We start from the raw sequence: 9,075 nt of genomic DNA, 5'->3' as shown, positions 1-9,075 counted from the left end.
CAGTAAATTGCGGTACATTATGGATTGGGAGGAAACAAAGTGCTTCCTCCAGTGTATTTCATGCACATGTCAGCAACTTCTATATCAAAGTCTACTTTTAATTTCAATAGTTTATATCAAAGAGTTGTAATAGGGATGCAGAGGAATAAACAGCTGTAAATGAGGTGTAGTGTGAACCTATTTTCAAAGACCTTGTTTTCTTTTTGCTCTCCACTTTTAGTGCCGGGGTCTTGCCTGCCAACGTTGCTGCTAATTCCCCAAATCCACTAATCCTGCCTTATTTAAACCATCTTGATGGCACCAGGCCACAGAAAATAAAAAACTTGGCAATCTAAATAATGCTCAGATTCATCAATTGCAACGGTATTGTCATTCCAAGCGAGTAAGTTAACCGTTGAAGGAATTGCTGCTGACAGTTTCAGTTGTACGGGCTATTTTAAAATAACATCAAACCAGCCATTAATCTGAGTGTATACATTTCTAATACAGGTTTAGAGAAGTCCCAGCCACAATCGCATTTCAAAACAAGTTTTCCCCAGTTTTTCCTCAGTTTTCAGTTTTTCTCAGTGTTTCTGAATAGTGATTATTTGATGCATTAGGACTTGCGTTTACTGACCTAATAAGTGCTGGTTCCCAACATTCAAATATCTCCATTTGTGTTCCACAGAAGAAAGAAAGAAAATCATACAAGTTTGGAACAACATGAGGCCTAATGATCATTTAATAGTGTTCATCGTCTGTTTGATTACGTCTTTAATTGATTTTTCCATACATTTCTGCCATATGTACATTAACTGACAGTCACCACTGATAAGCTACCACTAAATATTGTAGAAACTTAATTTGCTGTAAAGTTGCTTTGCAATGATTTGTATCGTGAAAAGCGCTGTACAAATAAACTTGAATTGAATTTAATTGAATTATTTGGAAGATAAACAGTGAGAAAATTAGTTAATGCAATTTTTTTATTTTTTTTACAATAAGATCCCATTAGCTAACTTTAATGCATTAACTAACAATGAGAAATCATTTGTTACAGTATTTATTAATCTTTGTTAATGTTAGTTATATCTGTATATACATATACAGTATAGTTACATAAAAATACAACTGTTTATTGTTACTTCATGTTAGCGCAGGTCCATGAAATAATATAAACGGATACAACCTTTGATTTTAATAATGTATTAGTTAATTTTAAAATTAACATTAACTAAGATTAATAAATGCTTTAGATATATTTTTCATTATTAGTTCAGATTACAAATACTTATTGTAAAGTATTTTTGTTTGTTTGTAAAGGCTTTACCTTAAAGCCTTAAGAAGAAGAAAAAAAACTATTGCAGTAATTGTCCACCAAGACTCGGCAACATTTTTGATGCAAAATGTATAAAATCGAAAAGGTAACAAAAATATCAAACCATTGTTTTAGCCAGATTATAAATTACAGTCATTAACATGTTACAGTGTCAAGCTAGGTGTTTGAAACCATCATACCGCTGATTGAGAAAATAAGGTTATAGTTGCTGATACATAGTTCATGTGACAACTTCCCCATGTGACAACTAGCCCCAGTGTCCTCTATGTGCTGACATCTCTAGGTCTAATCGTAATCTCCAATAGTGGATGTGACGCACCTTACTGCGACTTTTGCCTCTGTCCTTACCTTCCTCCAGAAGAACGTCATCCAAGAAATAATCAAAAGAGAGGCGGGAGAAGTCCAGACGTTTGGTTCCCTTTCATCTGCAAGGCAAACTCCAACATTAGATAGAGTTTTGATGTCCACAATAAAAAAGAAAAGAGAAAGCAAATGATTGAAAATCCCATTTGCCATCTTAGATCACCTCACCCCCTGGAGATGCAAAGAAGACAGGGCAGCGGCAAACATGAGAGGTAATCGGAGCAAAATAAGGAACATTACGAAGGCCTGAATATGTCAGAGCAAGGCTGACGAAACGCGGTCGCCGCCTTTGCCTGTTTACCACTGCTGAGTTTCCCAAGCTGTCAGGCCTGGCGATTTCATACGCAGTCACGGTTATTCAATACATTCCTCTGGAAAACAAAAGACAAACACATCATTAAAAGAAAGTCGCTGAAACAAACATTTGTGAGAGGGGGAAACGAGAGACAAAGTTTCCTATTCTGGTAACTCTGGGATACTTTGTGTCCTGAAGTCTGCAAATTCAGTGTGACGTTAGTGAGAGTTTATTCACCTCTTCGTCGTCTTGTTCCAGTGGGGGAGAGGAGGGGGCGACGGGGATTGAGGATTGAGGATTTCAGCGGTGGCGGCACTCGTATACGCGGATGGGGTTGTTGATGCGAGCCATGTTTGGGATGATGGAGCTGAGAGGCTTAGCTAATTTGGAAGAGTAGAGGAGATTTGAGGCCTTTTGTTGGAGCCTGTTTGATCTGTTGCAGGGGGGGAAAGTGGCCTCCGAGATGTCATGGAAATGAGAGAATTACAGTCTTTTTTGCCTCGCTTTGTCAATGTGCAAGATATGTTTTCACCCTTGCTTGATAATAACTTCCACTCGTTAAGCCCTGATTGTTAATTGCTAATTACTCTCCTCCTAGCCATGCATCAAAAGGCAGGAGAGAGCCATGCTAAGTGGATCAAACACGGTCTGTTTCTGGCTCTGACTGGTTTCTGCCGTTGTCTCCCCCTCACGTTTTTGGGACTCGGCTTATTTATTTATTTATTCCATTCTCTTTGGGATATGATGGGGGGGATGACAAGATGAATGCAGATTTTCTCCCATCTTCCTCTGGGCTGCAAATCGTACATGTTCGATTTAGACCTGTCATGAATTTATAGAAGCAAACCCCTCAGGTGCGTCAGCCCTGGCACACAGCTCTTGGCTTTTGCCAGTTTAACTTGGAATTAAAGAGACTGACACTCCATTTGATATGGAGCATTTGTCAGCGACTAAAGATGTGGTCACTTCTTCGTGTGACTTTTTCTGAGATCATTTATTTTAGACAATTTATTTCGTGCAGATGTCTCCGAACTACTTTTGTCCATCCTCAAAGAGTCATGCCCTTCCATGTTCCCTGCATTCCTCCTACTCTCCGTGTGCGGTAGTGCCTGGCTGGCGGCAGTACCTGGTCAACTGTCAGGCTGGATTGAGCGTTGACCGCTGTCAGGCTGGGAGATGTGCTCTGATGGCCTGTCTGGCTGATTGACCTGTCAGAAGGAGTGATGTATGCAAGGTAGAGTCGCATGGACGGGTGCACGCTGCAGATCAAAAGCCAGGAATCTTTTTTAGGAATTTTGTGAACCCTATAGTCCTCGACCTATTCTCTTCAAGAATTTTTTACATGGAACTCCAGATTTGTTTGTTTTGTTTATTGTTGTATAATAATTAGACCAGTCCTTATTAAGGCTAAATGGATATATCAATAATTTTGTGTAAGTCTCATAAAACTTGATTGAGACGCATTCAGAGTTATTGCTGCATCTCATATAGATTCAATAAGCCCCATATCATTTGTACAAATAGTTTAATACATACACTACCCAGATAAGTTTAGTTGGAGGTAGACCTGCATTTCTGTAACACCCATGGCCAAAATTGTTAAAATCTGCTTTCCATAATGTTTCTCTAACAGATATAGATTTGGGGAAGAGGGAGATTTGTATCTTTGCCAGAATTTTGAGTGGCACATAAAAAATAAATTAATAATAATAAAAAAATATATACATTATTGCTTTGCATTCCTTTGTAAGTGGTACATACCAGTTTGCAGTTCTATTCAAACATGATTGTTTTTGTTTAAAGACACTTTCATGGTGATGGTGTCATTTACTGTATCCACTCTGGCTAAATTAGAAAATAAAGATATGAAAATATGAATACCTTAATCGCTTTAATTAGCTTGTAATTCTGCTTGGGGTGAAAGGGCCTTATTAGTAGATATTATCTTGTCATATTTTTAGTTTTGAGTAGGAGAAGATGGCACTTCATTTTGTTTTGGTTTTGCTGTAATTAATTGACCATGTAGGTTGTATTAAACATTTTTACATTTAAAATTAATATATAAAGCTTTTTATGTAAGTTGTTTAAAGGTAACAAGCCAATGGTTTCCTTTTTTAGCTTGTTTCAGCTATTAAACAATAGTTTAAAAAAAAAACTTTTATTCATTTGTTATACGCCAGCAATTACATGTTACATATTAAACTGCTTTTTACTTTTTAACTGCTTTTTTACTTTTAAACTGCTTTTAACAACTTTTACATAAACTGTTAAAAATAATAATCCTATTTTTTTTTCTTTTTTTAAGCTTGTTTCTTGGAGGAAAATGTCTAACAATAGTAAATGACATCTAAGTCTACAAACGGCTGAATGGATTCGAAAACGGTAAAACTCAACTGTTTAACTCGAGGGGAGTTGGAAAATGAGCCTATTTTCAAAAATAGTGGAGTGTTCCTTTAAAGGGCACCATTTATATATGTTGAGGATTCAATTGTATTAAGTTATTTAACATTTAATGTAATATAATGCTTATACGTAGGTTGTAAATATAAGTCTCTATATTGTTTTGTAAGCTTGCTGTGATGCTATACATATATGATATATATTACTATAAAGTAATATACTATATATAGTAACATATATTACTATTATTCTGTTTATTATTAATAAGTTGTATTATTCATTGAACATTTGGTCTCTTTTATGGCATTGCTGTGCTAATAAAACCCGTTAAAAGTGATTGAACCTGAAACTCATAGCCTATCTGTAGTGCTCTAGACCTTGAATCTTTAATGTTTTAATGTGGTACAATCAACATACACTTTTAATTAGTTTTTGATGCAGAAGTTAAATGCATCATTATTGCTTACCAAATATTTAACTCCAGCACAGCTGTAAACTGTTGACCTTTGTATGTGCCCTTGACCTCAGAGGTCCTGCCCTGCCGGACTTCAGAAGGAGAGCTAGACAAACAGTGGGCAGCAAACACAGTGAGGAGAGTGTATGGAGGAACGGAGGAGGCTCAAACCCCCCTAGCTGCTTAATTACATTTTCCACTTTTCCACACTCGCATTAAGCTTTCATTCAACCGGACAGAATGGATGCTCCAAAGGAGTAAGCCCCAGAGAGGGACACTGTTCCCTAACTGTTCCACTTCCTATCCAAAAGAAATATGTGTATAGCTGTATATGAAAGGTAAATAAATCTTCATGCCATAGGAAATTGGATAGGGTCAAAGTAACGCTCAATTTATCGTCTGTTTCCATTTCTGTAAGGTGGAAAGAATGTCACTTGCATTGTATGTCTCACCTCTCCTGTTCTTTAGGCTTATTATTGGGTGTTATACAAAGGCAGGTGGAGACAAGTGAAGTTAAACTCATGTACAGACAGGTCAATCGTCAAGAGACTGCTGCTCACTAAGTCAGCATGGTTAGTTCTCTTTAGGATTGACAGAGGGCCCTTACATCATAAGGAGATGATGCAAGAAATAATAGAAAATATGATGATATTATCAGTTATTTATTGCATCAACTCTTTACAATCATGCATTTACTATACCACAACTTGAGTTATTTCATATAGTACCATGCAAAGGTCACATCTGACTTATGCCTCGGATCTGTACTGAGTAAGAGAAACTCTAAATCTAAATCCAAACTCTAAATCCAAATTGAAATCAAAGTGGAAGTGATTTTAAAAAATGTTCATAATAGAACTGATACGTAGTTCCAGTTCTAGATGCTGATTGGCCTGAAAACGCACAATACAGTAATAGTCTATGGAAAAGTTTAATAGTTTATGGAATTGGACAGAAGCTGCATCCGAAGCAGCGTACCACACAAATATGTGACTGTTTAATGCTGCACAGAAGTACTCAAGCGCTGAGGAGCTAAACCATTAAGGTCTTTATACGTAATTAGTATAAGTAATAAGTAATTAAATACATCAAGTACATCTACAGTTAAAACAATGAGGACACGTTTGTTCTTTAACTCCTCCTCAACAAATTACAATTGCAGTTAATATGTAACAAATTTGCCACAAAGCTCCTTTGAATCTGCGGCAATGTTTGCCAAAGGTTTCCTCAAATGTTTGCAAGAAAAGCAGTATTACGTTTTTGTAAGAGCTTACAAATGCTCACTCGTTCCTCCTTTCTTATCAGTGAGGCTTGTTGTGGTAGCTTGCACCTGGGCTTTTTACAAACTGCACTGTAAAAAAAATTCTGTAAAATTTACGGTAAAAAACGTTTTAGGTTTTACGGTTTTAACTTAAATTTACAGTTAAATACCGTAATTTCATTAACTGATATAATGTTAATATCTACACGAAATAGGATGGACTCCACGTAGGACTGTAAAACTCAACTCTAAAAAGTGTTGAAAATTGTATTATACAATTGATAATTCCCCTCCCCCAATCAACTTTATTGTACCACTGGCGACATCTATCTGTTCTCCTGGCTATAAGGGTGTACTGTAGCATTTTTACAGTCTTTTACCGTTAAATTCACGGTCATTTTTTACAGTGTGGTGTATTTGTCCTATTTATGTACTGTCACATTCCATGTTTATAGCACTTAAGACACATCAACGAGATGCAGACAGTTTTACAGGAACCTTATCAGATCAGACAGCCCAACACTGGGTCCACACTTGTGCTCTAAACAAATAAATTAGCATTCCAAGAGGCTTGCTCTTCATCTCCATGCGCATTCATACTTTACGTAGATCTAAAAGAGCAACCTTGCGTTCCGAAACAATTTTCTCCATTGTGTTCAACGCCTGTGATGAAAAGGACTCCGAAAGCGGCACCTGACAAAATAATTCACAAAACAAGGGGGTAGAGGATGTTAAAACTCTCAGATATACCTCTGCATCTTTCCTCTGCTGCCTTCTCGGAATAAAAGCTCACTGTGATGGGTCATATTTGCCTTGGCCAAACACCGAAGGTTTACGGGAAGACCCTCTTGCAGTAAAGACCAATTTTATATCTTTCTGTCCCCCCACCTCTCCTATTTCTTCTCCATTTGTTAAGTTCTTCCACTAATACGCGCTTGCTTTCCAACCCCCTCTTTGTTTTTAAGTGGCCATCACTTCATTTTGTCACTCTTTGTTTTGAGTCAGCCACACGTTTGTGACGCATTTCCTTCCATTGTAGCAGGAACTGATTCTTGTAGTAATAACTCTTTCAGAACCACGGTCAAAGCCGCAGTTTGTGTATGGGTGAATTTAGCATACTGCCAGCAAAAAACAGTTTTTTTAAGACTACTGGCAAGCATAAACACTTCTTGTCAGTTTTATAAAGGAAGAATGTTTTTCGGTAACAGGGGGGCATGATATCGTAAAGAATGCTTGCATACATCACATTCTTCCTTGCCGAAATAGATCCTGACCACTTGGTTATAGACAGCAGGTGGTGGAAATATAAGTATATAAAGAATGCTCCATTCCGTAACAACTCTGAGTCATTGTAGACGAGTCTCTAGGATTTCTCCATTCACAAACATAAACAAGAATTTAAATGTGAAGTTGCCTGGCTATAGAATTTGGGTCTTTAACACAGCATTCATTGTTCTCAGCTGTCCTAGTCATTTATGAAGATGCTCGTCTCTGTGTTTACCATCTGATCATTCAAAATAATCATGAACTCTTTTATAATTGAATATTTTTGTTTTAATATGTTGTCTTTGTTAAGAAGTTGTTCATCTTTGCCTGTTTGAATTTCAGCTGTGGTTTTGCTTGGAGAATTATTATTGTGTTGCATTTACCATTTGAGCAAGTCTTTCATATACCAGGGAGATTATGTACAATAGACAAACCAATGCCATGTTTCCTACTTCTCTGTAATGCGATTGGCTTAATCAGTGGAAATGTTCCAGCATGAATTCATTTTCTGTCCCCTGAGTTTCGTATTCCCTGCAGGCCTGGAATGTTCACATTGTAGCTCTGTTCTGTTTCAGACAAGTCTGCATTAGTTGCCAGGGAAATCTGCAAATAAAATTTCAAGAGATCAGTGAACCACTAATCTAGATCAGGTGTTTTCACTAGTCAGTAATCCACAAAACACTTGCTCATCGGCCTCCACCCAAGACTCCCAGGCAGATCGTGACCTTAATTTGGTGACACTCAGTGCCACCAAATCTACCCCATATTGCATAAAGACAACAATTGTGGGGATTCCAGCATGAAACTATAGCCTACTGTTCTGGCATTAATGTATGTAAATCAGTTTGTGCTATGTCATTAAAATATGTGAGATTTTTTATTTAATGTTATATAGTTTTGTTACTGTTTTAACTCACCCATCATTTTCCCCATGTGATGGAGAGTTGGGCGCTGAATTAACAGGTTAAATACGTGATAAACCATCAGTAAAAGTTATATTGCCTCCTTACCTTCCCCGTGTGCCTTCATTGTATTTACCTCATATTACAGTACCAGTCGCCACGTGCATCCAGGGCTAGAGACGTTATCAGATTAGAATGAATGCGTCTCATATTAAATCTGGGTTAAGGAGCTAATCAGTATATTGCACTCATGACCAAGTTAATGCTATGGTTTATGGACACATGCGATGGAGTATTGTATATGAATATGGTAATCTGAAATAGTAACCTTTTCGTAAGGGCATAGTAATTACACATATTTATGTGGTTACGCTTCTGTGCATAGTGCATACTGTATGATTTCCGCTTGTTTTCTTTCCACTCAGCTATTTATGGCAGTTATCGATGGTATTAGACTAAAAATCGTCGTATTTACCCTGCGAACAGCTATAATTCTCTTTCCCTAAGAAGAGATCAGTACTGTGCCAGACAACGACTGACGTTCACCAACACCCGGAACGCGCGTCACTTCTGTTCTTGTTCTTTTCCATAATGCTCAGCTATCAGATCAGATCAGATGGCAGACATAGAGAAACACAAACGACAGCCCTTCCCAGATATAAAGAGAAATCATAAGATGTAATGTATATTTAGTTTTATCGTAGTATATTGCATATTTATTATTATTATTATTATTAATGGCTTATTGGCTTACATGGCTTATTCAATTATTTTGTATACCTATCAGTCTAATGATGGGTATGTCTTGTGCACCGG

This window comes from Sinocyclocheilus rhinocerous, unplaced genomic scaffold, assembly GCF_001515625.1.
Source record: "Sinocyclocheilus rhinocerous isolate Xijiao unplaced genomic scaffold, SAMN03320098_v1.1 scaffold524, whole genome shotgun sequence".
NCBI lineage: Eukaryota > Metazoa > Chordata > Actinopteri > Cypriniformes > Cyprinidae > Sinocyclocheilus > Sinocyclocheilus rhinocerous.
The sequence above is the reverse complement of the archived record's forward strand: the minus strand, read 5'-3'. Positions refer to the sequence as shown.